The sequence below is a fragment of the Pseudonaja textilis genome, chromosome 3, assembly GCF_049901715.1.
Source record: "Pseudonaja textilis isolate UNSWEBS1 chromosome 3, rPseTex1.2, whole genome shotgun sequence".
NCBI classification, from domain to species: domain Eukaryota; kingdom Metazoa; phylum Chordata; class Lepidosauria; order Squamata; family Elapidae; genus Pseudonaja; species Pseudonaja textilis.
Window position 1 is genome coordinate 95,485,047 of NC_141992.1, and position 22,297 is coordinate 95,507,343.

The 22,297-nt window shown below is 38.7% G+C and overlaps 1 protein-coding gene across 3 annotated transcripts in view; it reads right to left on the reverse strand.

Annotated features, from left to right (window-relative positions):
- Positions 1–13,690, reverse strand: part of C3H1orf21 (chromosome 3 C1orf21 homolog) — a 146,610-nt gene extending 132,920 nt beyond the window's left edge. The window contains exons 1-2 of one of the 3 annotated variants that reach the window (XM_087930433.1): positions 12,911–13,269; positions 10,115–10,200 (exon numbers count right to left, since the gene is read on the reverse strand). The gene's annotated coding sequence lies outside the window, so the exon portion shown is untranslated. Of the gene's footprint in view, positions 1–4,458; positions 4,753–10,114; positions 10,201–12,910 lie in introns of those variants that run through there. The other 2 variants (XM_026703260.2, XM_087930432.1) reach the window with 2 other exon arrangements.
- Positions 13,691–22,297: the final 8,607 nt, after the last annotated feature.

Below are 22,297 nucleotides of genomic sequence, written 5' to 3' on the forward strand. Positions count from 1 at the left end.
TTGCCGTTTTCTTGTTCTCTGTCTTGGATTTTGGTTGGGGTTTCTTTTTGGATTAGGTGGGTAATCTTCTTTCTTTGGAATCCATTGGCTGCAAGTACGTTGGTGAGAGTGTGTAGTTCGGTTTTTGGTGTTGTTCATCGGCTAAGCATTTTGTTCTGGAGATGAGTGTCTTGGCTACGGAATTGATCTGTGCTGGGTGGTGGTGTGAGAGTGCATGTAGATAGCGGTTAGTATGTGTTTTCTTCTGGTAGATGGTGTGTCCTAGGGAGCCATTGGATCTTTTGTATACCAAAACATCTAGGAAGGGAAGTTGGTTGTTGGCTTCTGTTTCCATGGTGAATTGTATTTTGGGGTATAGGCTGTTGAGGTGTGTGAGGAAGTTGTTCAGTTTTTCTTTCCCATGTGGCCAGATTATGAAGGTGTCATCTACGTATCTGAGCCAGAGTTTGGGTTTGTGGTCGTATTTTTCTAGAGCTTGTGTTTCAAAGTGTTCCATGTAGAGGTTTGCGATGACAGGTGAGAGGGGTGATCCCATGGGTGCTCCTTCTATTTGTTTGTATTTTTGTCCATTGTAGGTGAAGTATGTATTGGATAGGCAGTGGTTGGTTAGATCTAGGATGTGCTTGGGGGGGTTGTATTTGTTTTGGATGGCTGTCAAGGCTTCTTTTATTGGCACTTGGGTGAAGAGGGATATGACATCGAAGCTTACTAGTAGGTCGCTAGGTTGTAAGTTTTGTTTCTTTATGATCTCGATGAATTGGAATGAGTTTCTTACGTGTGAGTTGATGGATTCTGCATAAGGTTGTAGTTGTTTGATGTCATATCCACCATGGAAACAGAAGCCAACAACCAACTTCCCTTCCTAGATGTCTTGGTATACAAAAGATCCAATGGCTCCCTAGGACACACCATCTACCAGAAGAAAACACATACTAACCGCTATCTACATGCACTCACACCACCACCCAGCACAGATCAATTCCGTAGCCAAGACACTCATCTCCAAACAAAATGCTTAGTCGATGAACAACACCAAAAAACCGAACTACACACTCTCACCAACGTACTTGCAGCCAATGGATTCCAAAGAAAGAAGATTACCCGCCTAATCCAAAAAGAAACCCCAACCAAAATCCAAGACAGAGAACAAGAGAACGGCAAAGCCCTCCTCCCATATATAAAAGGCACTACAGACAAAATTAGCAAGATCCTCCAAAAACACAACATCAAAACAGCATTCTGCACAAACAGAAAAATATCCACCATCCTAAGAAACCCCAAAGACAAAATCGAATTAGAAAACCAAGGAGTATATGAAATCCCCTGCACTGCCTGCCCTACCACATACATTGGACAAACTAACAGAAGAATAAGTGCACGCATTGAAGAACATAAGAACTCAATCAAAAAGAAGAAACGACCTCTTCCTGGTCCAACACCTCAAAGCCACAGGACATGAAATTGATTTTAAAAATACCAGAACTATCGCCAAAACCGAACACTTCAACAGCAGAATAATCAGAGAAGCCATAGAGATAGAAAAACGCCCACACAGCATGAACAAACGAGATGACACCTCCCGCCTTCCAGCCATTTGGAAACCCGCCCTCATGAACAGACGAGTACCTAACATGAAGAAGGACACCAGACCCACACCCATGAGAGCCACACAAGATGCCACCACCACACTTCCATGTAGAAAACAGACTCCCACCCACTCAGAAGATGAGACATGACCATGGACCAGAAGCTGCACGGCAGCTGCATCACTACCCACTTCAAACCCCTCCGAGCCATACATGAAGCAAACCGACACCCACTATGAAGATGCAGAAGGACCACGAACTCAAGCCAAACAGCAAGATCACAACTCACCAGCTCAAATCCCCCAGCAACTAAGACTAACCTGAGCACAACCAAGCCCCCACCTGAACAGAACACGCCTCCAACCAATCAGAACACAGCTAACCCCCAACCAATCAGAACACAGCCAAACCCCCTACCAATGAGAACACACCCCACCCAATCAGAACACAGCCAAGCCCCCACCCAATCAAGTCCCACCCCACTGGCAGTTAAAAGGAGGAAGCAGCTGCAATCTCACATTACTCTGAGAAGCACAGAGCCGAGACAGAAGCCTGAAGATGATGAATGAGACTTCATCGAAACGTTGCCTAGATACTTGAATCTTACGCGGGAAAACCCGAACAACCAAAGATCCATATATATATACATATACATATACATATACATATACATATACATATACATATACATATACATATATATATATATATATATATATATATATATATATATATATATATATATGTTTTCTGAGGTTCTATGCTGGTATTTATATGTAGATCTTTGGTTGTTCGGGTTTCTCCCAGATTCAAGTATCTAGGCAACGTTCGATGAAGTCTCATGAATGATGATGAATGAGACTTCATCGAAACGTTGCCTAGATACTTTGAATCTTACGCGGGAGAAACCCGAACAACCAAAGATCTACATATATATATATATATATATATATAATATTATTATATATGTGTGTATGTGTGTGTATGCATGCATGCATAGGAGCTCCAAAATAAAATATGTAAAGGCTTAAATAATAGATCCAGTACATCCAACTAGCTTAAGGTTGGGTGATCCATCAGCAACCAAAAAAAAAACCTACCCTGAAGTAAATTTTTGTATCCACAGACAATTAAAATTTATGAAATATTATAAACCAAGAAAGCAAAATTGACCAACTATTCTGTGACAGATCATCAAATACTAATCTGACCACTGGGATAGAGAAGAACACAACTTCCAATCATCAATAATTTGGGATAAAAAAGTGACAAGGAGGTGTTAATTGAATGACAGAGACTCATATTTAATGGGCAATATTGCATGATGATTACTGAATTTTATTATATCTATTGTCCCATCATCAGGAATACTATTGGCATAAGACTCGAGGAAATCCCCAACATTGACTAATAATGAGCAAGAACTTCCTTGGGGATTAAAAAAAAAGATTCCAGGAATTGTTTAATCAGCACTTGTTAAATATGTAAATCAAGCTCACATCCATGAAAATCTTTGCACTGTGGAAAGGGCAGTCTTTAGGGGGATGTTGTTTTAAATGGTGTACAGCTTGGCATTATCTGTGAACCAGACCAATAAGAACTATTGAAACATTGCCTTAGCACAAATGTGGAAACCTATATTACCACGCAGCACTGGTAAAGAGAAAGGGAGAAGGAAAACAACACAATCAGCAATGTTGTGTCCTGGTTTAAGCAATCTAAATTTAAATGATTTGTACGCGTACTAAGCATACTTTATAAAAGTCCTTGGGAGGGTGGAAATTAAAAACAAAGCAAAATGATAGAAAAATTGCAAGCTAATATGAAAATTCATTAATATGAACAGGCATTATGGTAGATTTACCGACTGCATACTTAATTCCTTAATTTAAAGCATTCGTATTCTCATGTCTCATTCATATTCTACAAAATGCTGTTACATAATTAGCTTATGTTTATAACAATTGTACACCTTTATAGACGTATTAGGTTTATAGATGAACCAAGGAAGAATGATATATACAGAACTCCCCAAAGGCCACTGCTGTGTTGAAATTTGCAACCATCTCTCTCAAATCCAAATCAGAGTTTATACAAAGAATATAAACCACATGCAGCATAAACACTGAACAAAAACAGGCAAAGATCATGCATGTCCTTTTTTTACAGCTGGAATGTAATGGTTGAAACAAATCAAACAGTCTGAGCACAAAAAATAGAAATTTGTTTTTAAGAAATTTTGTTCTTATATCAACTGTCTTTCATTGTAGAAATACAATGCTATTCATAATCAAAAGTATTCCACATGTGTGGGCACAGAATTATCAGCTATATTTTGGAAAGGAACAGGGAAAAATTATTTATTGTCTTCCTAACTCTCATTATCTTTTCATATTGCTATTTTTCTTTTTCTGAATAAGGTCAGAAACAATGACCAATCTTACTAATGATGCTGAGTCAATCCCTTATCACATTTTTGTACATCCTTCTGTTTCAGAAGTGTTTAAAAATGATAGCATTATTTCTACTGAACAGGGTTTGTTGCAACAACCTCTTTGAAGTAATCCATTGGGCTAAGCCAACATTTTAATTATCAGTTACTATTTGATGAAGAGATTAGCTATTTAAATAATGCAATACCAAATGTGATGCTGTTTTTTTCCAACCTACAAAAAAATGTGTCATTTCCAAATTGGAGAGCTCATTTTATATTTGAGAAATCATAATGGAACAACTTATACCCATCCACTGTGTATGAATATTTAACAGCGTTTACCAGCTGTGTTCCTTTTATAGAACTGAAGGCATTTCAAACAAATGTTTAGCACCTTTTATCATTTTTAGTTTATTTAATTGGAATCACTCAACTCACCAGCCAAATGCAAAAACCTCTGTTCCTGCAGTCTACTCATGATGAGCAACTATCCTGAGTGCAGGTGGGTAATCTCATGACCTCTCCTTTTTCAAGAGGAACTTTGGTGGCCAGAAGTTACCATTTGACCTCCAATCTCCACCGCAGTGTTGTCCCATCTCCTTCAGGGACGGTTAATTTGCCATGAATCCCACCCTCCAGAAGTTCCCCCTTGGATCAGAAATTAATCTGGCTAATGAACACATTTGCCTGCTCTGCTCCCAAATGCTCATGCTTTTTTTTTAGGGGTTCTGTAACTGTTCCATTAATAGCTTAGTAATCTAAACCATTGCTGCAGGTATCACATAAACTATGAGCGAATGGCAATAATCCCTGAAGTGTGCGTCAGGACAAACTAGTGTGTTCCTGAAGGCCTTGCAGCAAGGGAAAATGAAATATAATACATGTGCTTGCAAGTACACACACAAAAAAACCCACCCACAGTTAAGATTAAAAGGTTCTGCCAAAGGATAGATTAGAATCAGGATCTCTCTGTTAACATTCCTAACCAACGTGACAAAGGCATTCATCAAACTTCATTTATCCATATCTTCACTGCTACTGAGCAATGTTTCTACAAGACAAAAAGTCTTTTACTAGCTGAAACTCTGCTAACCTTCATTTTTGGACACCGCCACAATAATTATGCTTTATAGAGTTTAGTTCTACATAATGCTAGAGGAGGAATGTTTTACTATTAATTAAACAAGGCACAATGGTCTAGTTTTCACATATCACCACATCATAATAGATGCCTCTGCCTAGTTGAACCAACTTATTAACTTATTAAGAATGAGCTACACCTTTTTCAGCTCTTCCCTTAGAATTTTATTTTATTACAAAGTGGTCCTTTATTATATTTCTCAGATTCAGCTCCACTCGAGACTCCAGAGAGATATGCATGCAAATTTTCTACTCTCAAATGCTCAGGCTCTATACCTCATGGTAGAAACAAGGGCTGAAAAATTATGGAGTACAACGCCCTAAACATTGACAGTCCCAATTCTAAGACATATAATCATTAGAGGAGGAATTGACAGTACAGCAACCACAGAGACAACCAAATTTTGGTGTTATACCTATTCTGGTGTTATACCAAAACAGGACAAAATGTATTTGTAAATTTAGAAGGTATTTTCATTTTCCTTGAATTTTAATATATTGTTTGCATTACATAAAGGTTAAAATATATCTAAAGCTTTTTATACAACTCTGCAGGTCAAAGAAGATACAACAACAATGAAATTCCTTTTCGATAAATCTGTACAAGTAGTCCTCAACTTACAATTCATTTAGTGACTGTTCAAAGTTAGAACAGCACTGAAAAAAGTTACTTATGTCCGTTTTTCACACGTATGACCATTGCAGAATCCCTATGGTCATGTGATCAAAATTTGGATGCTTGGTGACTGGTTCATAATTATGACAGTTGCAGGGTCCTGGGGTCATATGATCCCTTTTGCAACCTTCTGACAAGCAAAGTCAATGGAGAAGCTGGATTCACTTAATAACCGTGTTACTAACTTAACAACTGCAATGATTCACTTAACAACTCTGGCAAGAAAGGTTATAAATGGGGCAAAATTCACTTAACAAATGTCTCACTTAACAACATAAAGTTTGGGTTCAATTGTGTTCATAAATCGAGAACTACTTATATGCCATTTTTGATTTGAAAATACTCGTGAGGATCTTCAGATTATAAGGACAGCTTTGAGTGCTATTATTTTATGAGAAAATGCCACCTTTAATGATATATTTTATTGCAAGCTTTAAACTTTCATTCAAGCACATGTATACAATGTTACTATCTTTATTTATTTACCAATAGAATGATTTGCAACAGTATTTCTGAATACATAAACCACAATAGATCTAAAGCAATAGGAAACAAAAATGTTTTCTCAGACACAATCTGTTCATTAGTTTAACATTAGCTTGCACTTCACTACCCTTGTTTCCACCAGTCTGTGCTACATGCAACAAATATATTTTATCCTAGAGCCGTGATGGCAAACCTATGGCACGCATGTCACAGGTGGTACGCAGAGCCATTTTGTGTGGGCATGCGAGCCCCAGCCAAACTTACCTGCACTGCATTGCGCATGTGCGTGACTCCCAGCTGATTTTTGGCCTGTTTGAGGCCTTTTTCCCCCTCCCAGAGGCTCAAGAGAAGCCTCTGCAGTCTTTGGAGGCCAAAAAAAAAAAGATGGTTTCGACACTACTGCTATTTCCAGAAATACCAGAAGTGCAGAAAACGGAAGTGCTGAAATGGGCCCATTTTTCATCTTCCAAAGGATGCAGAGGCTTCCTCGAGCCCCTGGGAGAGAGAAAATGGCCTCGCCTAGGCTCCAGAGTCCCTCCGAAGGCTGAAAACGGGCAATTCTGGTATTTCCAGAAGGCCCATTTTTCGGACCTCTGAGGCTGCAGAGGCTTCCCTCGAAACTTTGGGAAGGCAAAAAGGCCTCAAACAGGCCGAAAAACAGCTATGAAGTGTGCACATGAGCAGTGCAGGTAAGGGGGAGGTTGCACATACGTGCACAGGGGGGCAGGGCACATTGCATTATGGGGGCTGGCGCATGCGCGCTTTCGGCACACCACAACAAAAAGGTTCGCCATCACTGTCCTAGAGTTTCCTATGATTTTGAGACCATGAGAGCCCAAATTCCTAACCACTTTGGTTACTGGCTAAAAATTATCCTCAATTGCTCATTCAGAATGAATTTTTTGCAAAGTGAGTCTTATTAAACTTCTCTTGCAAAGTAAGTGATTGTTAGAAGTTTTAACTCCCATTACAATGATTTTTGTAAGGGTTACTTGTTGGCCTCTGAGACATTCTTTCTAATCATAAAAAAAATCAGCATTTGAAAATACAATAGTATCAAGAAACTTAAAGAAATATATTGTGATTATTAATGCTTTGGACTATGGGTAAGAATTAGGAATCCCTCTCCAACCCCATGTGCAACTCAGATTAGAAGACAAATCATGGCAGTATTTTTTTTTAATTTCTTGTCATTAATCATAAAGAGATTTACTTGGGATTCTAAGTGACCTCTCATCTGGGCACTGTTGAGACCTGCATAGCTACCTACATGGCATACCGCAAACATACATTCATGAAAAAGGGGATAATTTTTGTTGAATACAAATTCCATTTCTTTTTCTTCCTCCTCTTTATGATTCTGACTGATAATAAGAAAGTGGTTCCAGGGATATGTCTGCCTGAATATATCCAGATATTCAACATAAAACCCTGGTTCTATTTGTTCACTTGGGAGTACAGCTTCAGATACGATTATTATTAGCTACAGGCAGCACATTAAATTATATTTAATATAAATAAAAATAAAAAATGCAAATTGATATTTCTTAACGATAACATACTGTAAATTAAAATGAAAATTGACATTTCTTAGTAAATTACTCTACACTACAGGTAATCTCAATTTATGACCACAGTTGAGCCCCAAATTTCCATTTCTAAGCAAGGCAGTGGTTAATTGAGTTTTGCCCCATTTTATGGGGGCAACTGTTAAGTGAATCATATGATTATTAAGTAAATCTGGCTACCCCCATTAACTTTGCTTGTTGGAAGCCAGCTGGAATGGTTATGAATGGTGATCACATGACCTCAGAATGACGCAACTGTCATAAATACATGCCAGTTGCCAAGCACTTAAATTTGATCACATGACCATGGAGAAGCTGCAAAGGTCGTAAGTGTGAAAACCAGTCATAAGTTATTTTTTTCAGTGATGTTATAATTTTGAACTGCCACAATTGTCATGACAACTCCATCAGGTAGATCTGAAAGGGACTAAGGTTGATAGTATGCTAAGAAGTAGAACAAATCATACTTATTTTTCTTAAGAGGGAGACTAAGTTTTTCTCAAACTGGTTCATACATCTTTCATACCTCCCTGCATCTCTATTATTATTATTGTACATATATCCTGTCTTTACGCTGAAACAAAAGACAGCACCTTCCAAATGGAACCTTCCCTCATTTTATCTCATCAAGACAAAATTTTCATCCTTTCTTTTTAGGATGAAAAATAATGCTTGGCCAAGTCATCAAAGCAGGGTTTGAATTGGGCTTCTTCTTAGACCCAGTTCAACATTTTAATTATTGTATCACATTGGTTCTCTTAAAAGTACACACCTCCAGTCAAGAGAAATAAGATGCTTCAACAGCATAAGCAACTTTCTACTATTTCCAGAATATAGTCCAACACTTCAGGAGTATAGGACAATAAAATATAGTCACAAATAGCTTAGTCTGATCTGCCTTTTTCAATGGAAAAAAAGCATCTTCAGTAGGGGGCATTTATTTGTGTGTCCACCAAACATTGCTGAAATATACAAAAATGAAAAGCAAAACCCTATATATTTTGATATAAATACTCTTTACCTGAAGCAAAGGTAGAAAAGTTTAATTTAAAAAAGCACTTTGTTTCCTTTCTTTTTTTCTGCCCATAATTCACAGGGCTAGAAAACAAACACATGCAAAATACTGTCAGACGCATATGCTATAGAAAGAGACATAGTCCAATTCATTATGTCAGGCATAATTGCCCCAAAGGAAGCAGTTAGGAAGATACACACATACAGCATTGAACCCAAGATCCTCTGTAGTCTGCCATTGTGTAAGAAGTCACTCTTTATCTATTCATGTTGCTTGCTATAACCCCTAAAGTAAAAGCACAATATAAATATGATAAAATTAAGGATATACACAGGGATAGCTTGGTTCAGACTAACAACAGCCACAGCAAGGCATGTTCCTCAGTCATAACTGAAACAGGAAAACTTCCTTAAATAGTACATCTATTCTTGTCCAATTACACACACACACACACACACACACCATACCAATGTATCATGCAGAACAGCCATACCAAGAAACATAGGTTGTTGTTATCTTTTTGGCAAGCCAATGCTGTATAAAGCAACCTGCAACGAACAATGTAACAGCTCACAGAGCACTGTTGGCATAGCAACAGGCAGGCCCACCACACTGTAATTTTTACCACAGACCTCCACTCCCAAACTTAAAAAGTCCATTTTCTAAACTCAATAGCAAGGTATTTCTTCACTTTTATGATGCCTACTGACTCCAGGATCAGTTTTATGATCCTAAACTCTAGCAAGTGTCACTGCATAACAAGCACTTTATCACAATAGAAGCCTCTTGCACCAAATCTTAAAACTGTAGAGTAAAATATGCAGATATCACTCCCTTTCAAACCATCACAAAAACCTTAGTCAACAACAATTATCATTATATAAGGTACTTTTTGAATGATGAATTATTTTCTCATCCTGAAAACTATCCTGTAAACTAATCATGAGTAAAAGACAAAAATTGACAATTTTTACATCATGTTCCATTTCTCAGACTTCTCCAAATGCATGCATACATAAAGCCACATACAAACCTACATTGGTCAAACAAGATAGAAATAAATGTCTAAAAAGTTGTAAGTCCACATATGGAAGTCAGAGAGAAGAAAAAAATAAGGGAGGAAACAGAAATATGCACATTAGAATTGCAGTGATATGAAAGACTGAAGTTCACTTAAAAAAAAGATTTCTGTTGAACAAAAGCACCCACCTTCTACCTATCAATCTTGAAGAATATTTAATGTTGTAAGAGGGAACAATGCACAGATGTTGTCTACTAACACCGAGTCCCAAAGCCTGTTGCAAGACAGAAAGTGAAAAATGGCTTTCAGCCGCTAATATTATTGCACAACAAAACACACACCCTGCTGTGCTCTGCTGCTGCTATAACATAAGCTATCAAAAAAAGAACATGACATGGGAGTTTCAGCACACGTTACTGAATTGAGAAAAGATAAGTCATAATTCTTGGGTCTTGTCACTCTGAAGTTGATTGTACAGGTATTATCAACATATCTGAAAATCAGAACTTTGAACAATCCTAGTACTTAAATCATTTCCCTTGCCAACACTGCCACACAGACAGAATTTCTGACAGTTCATCCATGTCTTTAAACTTTGAAAAAATATTTAATCATAATTAACAAAACTTCCTGAGGCACACACTTACAAAATGTAGAGCCTAAAAATATATCAGCTTTCTGTTATAATTAAAATTATGAGGCCATTAAATGTTTTTAAGATATCAAAATAGAGTCACCTATTCACTCAGACATAATAGCCAGTAAGGAGAAGACAAAAATTATGTGCAACTACAGTAAATTGCTAGTCTGAATCCCTTTTCTCCATCATGCTATTAGATTTGGTATGTTCATATGGTTCAATTAAGGATTAGGGCTCCCTTGTTACACTGTAGCATCTAGTAACTCAGCTACAATGTTTCAGTGTTAAACTAGTGCTGTTTTCTTATATTAAAATATGATTGTTTGTTTTCAGAATACTAAAAATAAATTTCATACCAACTTGCCTACATGACTAAGAATCATTCCCTAGACAATAAGGCAAGATAGCTTCACTAAATAATCTGACATCATTTTTTTTTTACCAACTCAGAATATTATATTACGATTTAATCAAAATATTTAAATAGAGACCAGTGAAGTTAATGTGTAAATAAATCTGCCCATCCAAAAAGATAATAGGATATATATTATGGGGAAATAAGATTTAGAGAAAATGCCAACTGTTAAAACTTCTCAGTATTGGGATAAACTGTCTAAATTGTAAAACCTCCTCTCTTCTGAAGAGGATTTTAAAAAAGATAAATCAACATGTGTTGGGAAGATTTCATCATAGTACCTCAGCTTGAAGAACTGAGGAGAAGGGGCTACACTAGGTTAACTAATTCCTTTTGAATTCTAAGTGGTTTCTTGCAAATTGAAACTCTTCTCAGCACCAAATGAATAGATCATGAAATTTGATTCTCCTGAATTAGCAGTGCATCTGTCAAGACAAATAGGAACAGTCTGACTGCAATCTCGAAGCTGTAGGCAGAGCTTTCCAACCTTGACCACTATGTGGACTTCAACTCCCAGAGTTCCCTAGCCACTTCGATTCATGTCTTTGAATACTCAGCATGCAATGGGCAAACTCATCCCACCATTCCAGAATTATTCTTCACTGGCATCATAAGCAGCAAACAGCAGCTGTCCATCACAAGCAGGAAAAACTCATAGCAGTATAAATTGCACAAAGTAAAACCTTGTGAAAAATGGCTCTCTAATGCAGTTGATATTTCCAAAAATGCAACTGATACATATAGAAGCCAGTGAATGACAAATAAATAAATAAACAACTCTTCCAAGTTTGCAATATAGTAGCACCTCCAAAGTACTGACACTCCCTAAAGAAATGAAGCTTTTATGCACTAATTGGAGAGATTGTAGGGAGACGCCTATATTACTACTACTCACACTGCTAAATGCAGCTTGAAAACAAACAGGAAGCCCTCCACTGGCCTCTTTGGGAGGAAGTATAAAACTGCAAATATATATATATATGTATCCATCATCATGCCAGGAAAAGCAGACTCTGACACCTACAGTTAAATCAGCAATAATGTAAATGCTGTCTTTCTTATAGATGTTGAAATGTATTTTCTTTTAAACTGGAAAGGATAACAACAGGATTTTAAGACCTAAGTGTTTGTTGTTTGTTTTAAAAAAGAAGTAATTCCCAAAGGGAACTTAATTATTATTAGTTAACTTTTACAAACTAAACACAAAACAATAGGTGAATTTCAGATACCCCTCCAAACAACTGCCAACAGCTACATGACTGGAATATTCCAATTAAGTCTGGCTCCCAGTATAGCACTAAGAAGTATTTATGTCTGAATTCCTCTATGGGGAAACAACATGCATACCAAAATAAACAACAGAGACATTCATCTCTTTTTGTTTCTTCTCCAGAATAACTGGAACCGAAGGAGATGAGAAATCAGATTATTTTCCCTCATCAACCCTGGCTTGTCACCTAGCAGAAGGCATTGGGGATACCGTAATGGGAAGCAGAGCAATCCGAAAGCACACACACCCCAAAAATGAAAGAGAGGGAGAGATGAAAGACGGGCGCCCAAATCCTGGAGGGCCTAAATCACCTGCCAACCCCATCTAAACCGAGCCCCGTATCAGGAAAGATGCTCGCCCTCGGCAACTTAGTCGAGGGGGAGGATGCTCGGGTGCCTTTTGCTCAGCGCCAAAGCTCTGGGTCGCAGCTTAACGCCAAACGTCCAAAGTGCGAAAAGCCAGGCCTCCCAGGACCTGGGAAAGGCAGCAGCAGCAGCAGCAGCATCGCCTTTCCTTCCAGCGCCAGCAGCAGATCCCTAATTCTCTTCTCTTTGGGGGCGGTGGGTGGGTGGGTTTGTCTTTGACGGGCGCGCGTTTCCATGCATGCGAGCGAGGCGACCCCGAGAGATTGCGAGGCTGGCTGTCCTTATCGCTCTCACCTCAGGAGCTCCGCTGCCGAACGGCCTTGGCCGTCTTCCCTTCTCAAGCCCCGACGGCCGGGCTTGCAAAAGAAGTGTGTCTTCTTGGGCTTCGGGTGGCGGTTGGACGGCGCGGCTTGCTAGTTTTCGCAGGGTTGCTCCGGCTGCTGCTCGGGAGGGACGGGGGAGAGAGCAGGGCAGGAGAAGGTCGCGAGTTGCAGCCCGTCCGCGCGACCGGCGAGGAGGCAGCAGCAGGCAGGGAGCAAGCGCGAGGCTGGGGGGAAAAAAAGAGAGCGAACGAGCGAGCGAGCTGGCAGGCGGCGATGGAGGCAGCGGCAGCAGCCTAGGCAAACAGGCGGGCGCTGGGCGGCCTCTCCGGGGAGTCGGAGGCGGGACCGAAAGCGAGGAAGGGGCGGGACGCGCAGCAACGGCTCTGGAGAACAGGAGAAAGAGGAACTCGGCCCGGGAAGAAACAAATGGAAAAAACGAGAACGACGTGGGAGCGGTGCGGCTGGTTACAGCCCGCTCTTCCTTTACGCAGGTCCTACTCGAGCCTCTCAGTCTTCCGGAGCGAAACTCCTCCCTCCGGCCCGGGGTGCCCACGCAAAAAGCATCCTTCTTTTTTTTTTTTTTGACAGAATTGCAGCGGGAAGGGGAGGGATGGGGTGGGGGGGGGAAACAGCTGGCAAGCACACCTGGAAGCCCGCAGGAGGAGAGACCTCGCCCCCGCTTCAATTACGCGCTGCACCGACAGAGGCGTCAAAAACGAAGGGGTAAAATCCTGAGGTGTTTGACTGGACTGGGCCACTTCCGATGGCCAACGCGGGGGGGAGGGGGGAGAACATCGTGCTTTTCTCTTAGAAAAGTTGATGCAAAAGAGAGAACGACGCCGACCGTTTTCTATCGCTGCGTTCTTTATTCTGCTCTGGGGTGGGGTAGGGTGGGGGGTGAAGATCTCTTTGGGTCCCCTGTGTCAAAACAAAGCAATTGCCGCAATTCCCATTGCAATTATAGAATGGTACAATCCAGCGTTGTTCCACCTCTTGGTACCCAATCCAAATCTGGACTATATCCATTAAGCAAAAATTTGGATGCTATAATTTAGACAGTGGTCCATATGCTGCACCAAATGAAGCAAGCCTCTCAGCCTCTCCATATTCAGCTTTCTGCAGATAAAGCAGTAGCACAACAGGGGAAAAGGTTTTTGTTTTTTTTTCTCTTTTCTCTTCAAGTGTTTTGCTTTCAGGGACCTTTTTAAAACTAGTGCTCTTCAGAAATGGTATCACACACCTGTACTCTGACATGGTAACATTTGTTAAGCATTGTAGCCTGCTATACACAAAGATGTGGTGAAATATTTTCCACTTTGGCACAAGTCCTTCTGGTGCTCCTGGAAAGATACAAACCTAGGGAGAACTCAGGTGTGTGGCACTACTTTGCACTTCCATTTATTGCATTTTATCTAGCTCTTCAGGGAGAGCAGAATAACATAAAGTTTTCTCTCTCACACACGCACAAAGTGTCTCATGACAATCCCGTGTAGTATATTACACTGAGCAAGAATGGCTTGCTGGAAGTCTAGATGTCTCTGGTACCAATCACTATATTACAATGGCTTTTTTTCATAATGCCAAAAATCATAATCCCCATTTTCAAATCTCCGGATGTGATGAATATCTACTCTAGCTTCCTTGTTGGTTAATGATTTGTTGGCTACAAAACTGTCCATATTGGAATGGATTATTGAATATACATAAGTCTTTAGTCAGCTTCATGTCTTCAGACATCAAGAAAATTGATTCTGTAAAAGATTCATTTGAGCCCTTCTGCTCTACACTCTTTCTTCTCATTGCATCCTACGTGGTATAATATCTTTAGCTTTGGTTGTTGTTGTCCATGGTCAACAGATCAATAAACCAAAGAGTGAAATTGCCTAAAAGTATTGAAATAACTCTTCAAATTATACTTTAACTGATTAATTTTGCCGCCTTGTATGTATGGAAAGCGTTGATCCATCTGATCATTTAAAATTCAGAACCATGTTCACCTTTTGATGTTTGGGGCCCAGAGCAATTGCAACAATTCACTCCCCCCCACACACACACACCTTCCCATATCCCTCTTTTAAAAAAGGCCCACAGTGCAAAGCATTAGGCAAAGAGGAAAACAGTATATCAAATATTGGCATTCCAACAAAGACAAATTATTCCTGCTAGAGCAGAATAGTTGGTACATTCCTTAGCAGCATATCATCTGTCCAAAAACAGGTGCGAAACAACTGAAGGATATTGACTTTATTTCTACACAGGGTGTATAAAATTGGCTATATTAGTTCATTTTAATTAAATGTGATATTAAAATTGTACTGTATTTGGGGAAAAAAAGTTTCTACAAAACAAAGAGATTTATTTAAAATAGCTTCCTGAGTAGGAAGGGAAATTATTAATGTCTAGATATCTTGAAATGTTGCTTCATTGACTAAAAATAGTCAAATTACTAAACAAGCAAAAGCTAACACTTGCTTTCCTCTGAATTAGGAAGGGCTGGATTTTGTTGAATAATAATTCAGAGCAAAATCATAACAGAATTTTAAAAAAGGACATAGGTATATTTCATATTTCATGAAGGAATATAATGAAAATGTTCGAAGTACAGGATAAGCTGGATTTAACTTCAGAAAGTTAAGTTAGAAAATTCCTTTGCTTAGTATGATATAAATAGAAATAAGCATCTTATATTCAAGCATAATATGTCCATCACAGAAGCATTTAATTAATCTCTTCACGATAAATTTAAGCAAATCATATTTTTCCTCTATATAATGAAGTTGAGAAAGTCAACCTATAATAGATAAAGAATTGGATTGGTCTTTAGCATATGCTTTTAGTTTTGAAAAGCTTGTGCTACTTCCAGTTGTAGCTATTATGTCTCCACTTGGTGGGAAGAGCAACAGGAAAGGATTGTACCTCCATTTCCTGCTTACAACCATTCCAGAACCACCATCTAAAGCAGTGAACTCAGGTGGGCCTTAGCATGATGCCACAGATTATTTTTACATTCTCAACTGAGTGATCAGGAATAAAATAGTAATATGTAAGATTAATATACAGTTTGATGGGACCCTTGTCATTTTTTTTCCAGACCCCCTCTCCAAGAAATGCCTTAATCTGTTCAAGTACCACTCTCCTAAGTATTTTGCCAATGTTTCCCCACTTTTCCTCCCTTTGTTCATTGCCATCTCCTTTCCCACGGTTCTGATCACTTAGTTCCCTGCCACCACTCCCAGTTTACAATCAACAAGGAGAAACAGTTTTTTCCACACCTCATTTTAAAGCACTTGATTGGGTAATGGTGATGTACGACAAAGCCCTCGCTGCTGAAGGTTCATCTGCATCAACCTCAGTGGTGGGATTCAAAAATTTTTACTACCGGTTCTGTGGGCGTGGGCGTGGCCTGGTGGGTGTGGTATGGCCTGGTGGGTGTGGCAGGGGAAGAATACTGCAAAATCCCATTCTCTCCCCACCCCACCCCACTAACCTGCTTTCCAGCTCCTTCTCTTGTGCAGGGCAACAAAAGAAGACCCAGCAGATCAGCTGGGACTTGGGAGGCAGAGAATAGATGGGGGCAGGGCCAATCAGGTGGTATTACGAACTGCTCAAAATTTCTGCTACCGGTTCTCCAAACTACTCAAAATTTCCACTACTGGTTCTCCAGAACTGCTGAATACCATCTCTGATCTACCTGCTTCTTTCTTCAGAAGTGTGGGAACATGTTACATGGAATCCGAAAGGAAACGAAAATGTTCAGTTGACAGCTTGGCAAGAAAGATTTCAACGCATATCATCCTTAGTCAACTAATGGATTTAAAAGGGAAAGGGGAGGAGGATTTGTATTAGTCTAGGAATCGGTGTTTCTTAACCTTGGGAAACTACAATATGTAGACTTCAGCTCGCAGAATTTTGCAGCCAACATGCTGGCTGGGAAATTCTGGGAGTTGAAATCCATGCATCTTATAGTTGGCAAGGTTGAGACGTGCACCATTCTAGGTATCCAAATCCTCTGCGACTATCAGTTTGGTGGTTCTTTGAAATATCTTGGATTTACACCTTAATACTTTTTATTGTTATTTCAAACTTCACTGAGCCAATAGTTGTCTCCAAGAAATATCAATAATTGTTTCTGAGATTTCTATTAGTTTCTCTATGGATAACAATAAATGTGAGTTAATGACAGGGTTGGCTTTTGCTGAAAAGGACATAAAGCACACAATTTAATGTTTTTTATTTATATCGTTTATTCTTTCACAGTGAATCATGTCTGTTTCCAAACTTGGAAATACTTATTTTCTTTCTTTGGATATTGCTTTGATAAATGTGTTCACTTACCATCTTAAGCCATAACACCTTTTCTTTAGTTTCGTGCATTATACTGAGTGATAACGATCATTAGAGTATATTAGCCATGGCGTATTGTTGACTATTTTGTGAGTACAGTCATGGTGCACATCGTTTGTTTTGCTGAATAAACAAAAATGATGAAGCCAAATGAGCCATTGTAGTTCAAGATGTGTGAATCAAGCCAACTAATTGTTTTTCTTCTAAAGGAGGAAATGTTGGTCAAATTACCAGAATGATTTCTTAAAACTACACCTATATTAAGATAATTACTTTATTAAGTCACCTAAAAGCTTACAAAATAATGGGCAAGAACTCTTCCACAGACATAATGATTAAAAGTCCAGTAAAGTAGGAGGCAGAACAAAATGTGGTTGCTTATTTAAACTGTGCCTTCATCAGATTAACCTGTCACTCTGGGTAGGCCTGTAATAATCACTAGTGCACATTAGAATCTACTTGGTACAGAGATGGTGTCAGGCTGCACAAAGAACTTTCTCAAAATTTCCTGAGAAAAAGAAATAAGTAAATACTTACTGCTAAGCACTTACCTACGTGTCTATGTGCTACAGGAAATGAAGAGTAATCTGGTATAGGCTTAAATAACATTCACATTTTTTTCTGTGACATTTAATTTGCCTGATCAAAAATTGAATCTGCTTAGGAAGAAATACGTGTTTTTCTTGTGTAGTTTTAAGTATAAGTCTATGCATACACATGGCAAAGGAATGATTGTGTTTATTCTTTATGATGAAAAAAAGAATTAATGAAAGATACAAGGTTCCTTTATCAAGGTGATGTTCTGAATATAAGACAGACCATTGTTAAATAGTGTCAGAAGTGGATCTTGAAGAAAAATAGAGAAATAAAAAAGTAAAAAAAAACTAGTGGTAAACTAGACCAACTACAAGAAAGTTGTAGGAAAAGAAACAAGTCCTGTATAAAAGATTAATTTCCCAACAGAATTGAGTGACAACAAGGAAAGAGGATGTAGAAGCCTCCTGGAACAAAGTGAAAATATTATAGTATAAACTCCACAAAAGAGTGTGTGGTTATGTTAATGGGAAATATGGAAAAGTATTTTTGGAATGATAAAGTGAGGAAAAAATGTGGAGATAAAAATGTGTATAAGAGAATTAATAATTAAAAAATGAAGATAAAATGTTGAAGAATATTTTTAGAGGAAAAAAACAATTCAGAAAAATGTTGCCATAGAACAGGTGTCAAACTGGCAGCCCTTGGGCCAGATGCGTCACGCGCAGGCCACACCTACCCCAGCTCCGTGAAGACAAAAAACATTGTGATATGTCACGTGACATCAATGTGATGCGGCGAGTTTGAGACCTATGCCAAAGAACCTAGAGAGGATAAAAGAAGCAAAGAAAAAGCTAAATGACTTTTGATGAACATTTTTTTAAAGGTTTTGGAAGCGGGTGAAGAAGGCTAAACAAGAAGTCTCTAGCACAGGGGTGTCAAACTCACTTCACGGCAGCATCATGTGACGTATTGGGAACATTTTCTCCTTCACTAAACCAGGAGGGAGCAGGGTCAACACATGATGCATCTGGCCCGTGGGCCATGAGTTCAACACCCCTGTTCTAGCAGAATAAACAGATAATCTGCATGGTATATTAGTTAAGACATTTGCCTAAGACTAGGGAGACACAGGTTCAGGTTAGGGAATTTCGGGGAATTATAATATGTTGAAGTGTGATTGTTGAAGAGTATAAAAAAGTTGGGACAAATTATAGCTAACCTAAGAAATGTTAACGTATGGTTGTCCTTTGCTCTTTATCAGGTCACTAAGAAATACAGTATATGAACATGAGAAAAACATTATTGTACATAGGTGTCTTTAGAAAAAACTAATGATAAATCAATTGGCTTGAAAGATGAAACATTTGTTGCCTCGATGGAGTTGAAGGCAGGTTGCTAAATGTAGCAAAAGTATATAATGTAAGAAGGCGTGAGAATAAATGGAACATTTAGCAAATGGTTTAATACTGAGCACAGAGTCAGGCAAAGAGATGTGAGCTTTTTATGGATAAATGTATAAGGAATGCTTTGTGATGGTGTTAGAGATTGGAGACATTTGCATGCAAATGTTGCCGTGTTGCTAGCTGAAAGGCTGAAGGATTTATAAGAATTGTAGGTTTGTATGACACAACAAAGAGTATGGATCTGCAAATTAATGTATCAAATCTAGCAGTGACTGTTCATTACTGACTATGAGGGCTTTAGGGTGACAGGCAAAGCTAAGTCATTACTCTATGTCTTTCCTTTGCCTATCACTGTCTTCTAATTTGAATTTACTTCCTTCTGCCGTTCTTTCCAAAATACATGCTTTTAGATTCTGCTCCTGAAAAGATGTAGCTAGCTAAATGCCTATAATGTTTTTCCTGAAAAAAGTAACACCTTATTTTTATTATTGTTATAAAACCTACTTCTATAACTCTTGCTCAGATTAGATTCCCATTCTCAGAAACACATGCAAAGAGTGTATTGACCTTTGACATAAAAATACCAAGGTAGTGGTATTTTCACTGTATTTGACAGTGAAAATAGAAAGAATAGTTCTAAATTGAAATATAAGCGGTAAAAAAGTAGAAGAGATAATTATTTTCTATCTTGGTAGAATGTTTACTGAAGATGGAAAAATTGATAGAGAAATGTTAAGACATGCAAATGCTGAAAGCAAGATACTAGGTACTATATATTCTATTATGAGTTATGAACATTTGTTAAAAGAAGGTCAAATGAGAGCCAGCTTGGTCCAGTGGTTAAGGCACCAGGCTAGGAACCAGGTACTATATTCCTGCCCTAGACATGAAAGCCAGCTAAGTGACTTTGGTTCACTCCAGGGGTGTCAAAGTCAATTTCATTGAGAACTGCGTCAGGGTTGTGTTTGACTTCAGAGGGCCAGGTAGATGTGGCCAGGGTGGGCATGGCCAGCTTGACATCACTCGTGTTGGAGGCACCTGAGGTGGCCCAGGTGGACTAGGGGGATCTATTGTCTCCAGTGGAGGAAGGCGGGACCAGGGAGACCGTAAAACCCTTGTCTTCCAGAGGAGCCTTGCCATCTGCTGGTGGCCAAGTGCTAAGGCAGAACCTCCCTCCTTCCCTTCCCTTCCTTTTCTTCTTTTTTCTCCCTTCTTCTTCCTTCTACTCTTTTCTTCTTTTTCCTTCTTTTCTCTCTTCCTATCTTCCCTTCTTTTTCTTTAGCTTTTCTCTTTCTCCTTTTTCCTTTCCTGTCCCCAGGCTCCGTTTTTGCTGGCAGAGAGCTGCAGGACGCCATCCAGACCAAACCTGGGGCCTGGGAGGGCCATGCTCCATTTTCACTGGCAGAGGCACTGCAGGCCATCTTTCACTGTTTCCATGGCTGCTCCGTGGGCCAGAATTAAGCACCCCGTGGGCAGGATCCATTCTGTAGGCCTTGAGCTTAATGCCCCTGGTTCGGTCACTCTCTCTCAGTTGTACTCATCTCCCAGGTCTGTTGTGGGGAAATAGGACAGGGAAGAAGTATTAGATATGTTTGCCTCCTTGAGCTATTTTTAAAAATAATAAAGGCAGAATAGAAAATTGCTATGTATAAAGGTATGTTTCTGTCCATTGTATTAAATGGAAGTGAAAATTTTGTGCATCAGGATAAATAAAAAGTTGAATGCAGTGGGAATAAGTTTCTTAGGAAATATATGTGGCTAAATCAGAAGAATGCATGAGTGATGAATGAATGTGAACTGAATATAAACAGGATGGATCAATTAAAATAAGAAACAAGTAATTTGATAAATAGGTGTATTAAAATTTACTTTGAGAAGTGGAGGGTTAAGTTGCAACCTTTTAACTGTGTATTTTAAAAGTTGTATGCCACCTATGTGAGTTGGCTGGCAATATGAATTTAATGAAGAAATAAAATAATAAATAAAATTGTATTGTGAAAAAAACGTATAAAGGAAGAGTAAATGGGCTGAAAAGAAGGTGACATCAGAAAAAGTTGGGACTAAATGGAATTAATAATATCTTCTAGAAAGAGAGGAGTGAACTGAGGGACAAACAAAATGAATTTATGCATAAACAGTGCATAGAGGGATGGTTTGCAAGGCAGTGAAGGCATAATAGTATATAAAGAATGGGATGGGTGTAAACTAGATCCAGTGATGTTTCTTTTTCTTTCTCTCTTGTCTCTAATTTCTTTTACTTACTGTTTTTGTTTGCACTTCACATAACACTGGTTGTTCTAAGACCAAATAGCAATACAGGTACATATTACATAAACCTGATAAGAATTCCTGGGATTTAAAATATATCGGACTCTCTGAATGTCAGTTCTCCTAATAAACATATTAAGATGGATTTGAGATTCTCTCCCCCCCCCACCTCTTGTGGTCAGTACAACTACTGATTTCTTAAGCCTCTGAAGACAATAAAAATAATTAGCTAGAACATTAAAGTTTCTGGTTAAATTTACTGTAAATTTGTTCCAGTATGGATGTACTTAACTGTACACTATCTCATTTACTATTTCAAGAAGCATTTACTGACTGGTAGCTGTGGTGGTGCAGTGCTTAGAATACAGTATTGCAGGCTAACTTTGCCCGCAGCAAGCAGTTCGATCCTGACCAGCTCAAGGTTGACTCAGCCTTCCATCCTTCCAAGGTTGGTAAAATGAGGACCCAGATTGTTGGGGCGATATGCTGACTCTGAAACTGCTTAAACAGAGCTTTAAATCACTATGAAGCAATATATACAGTAAATCTAATATATTGCTAATATATTAATATTATATTAATATATTAATATATAAATATAATATATTTAATATATTGCTATATTAAACAGAGAAAAGAAGCAACATGCTGCATGCGGCCATCTTGTGCTTTCCCCCCACATTTTGATGTTTAATTATTAACCCTAATTTTTAAACCTAATTTAATTTTTAATTTTAATGTGAATTTTTATGTATTGTTTTATTTATTGGTTACAGTCGCAACCAGCCTGCCTTCCATTGAGGATC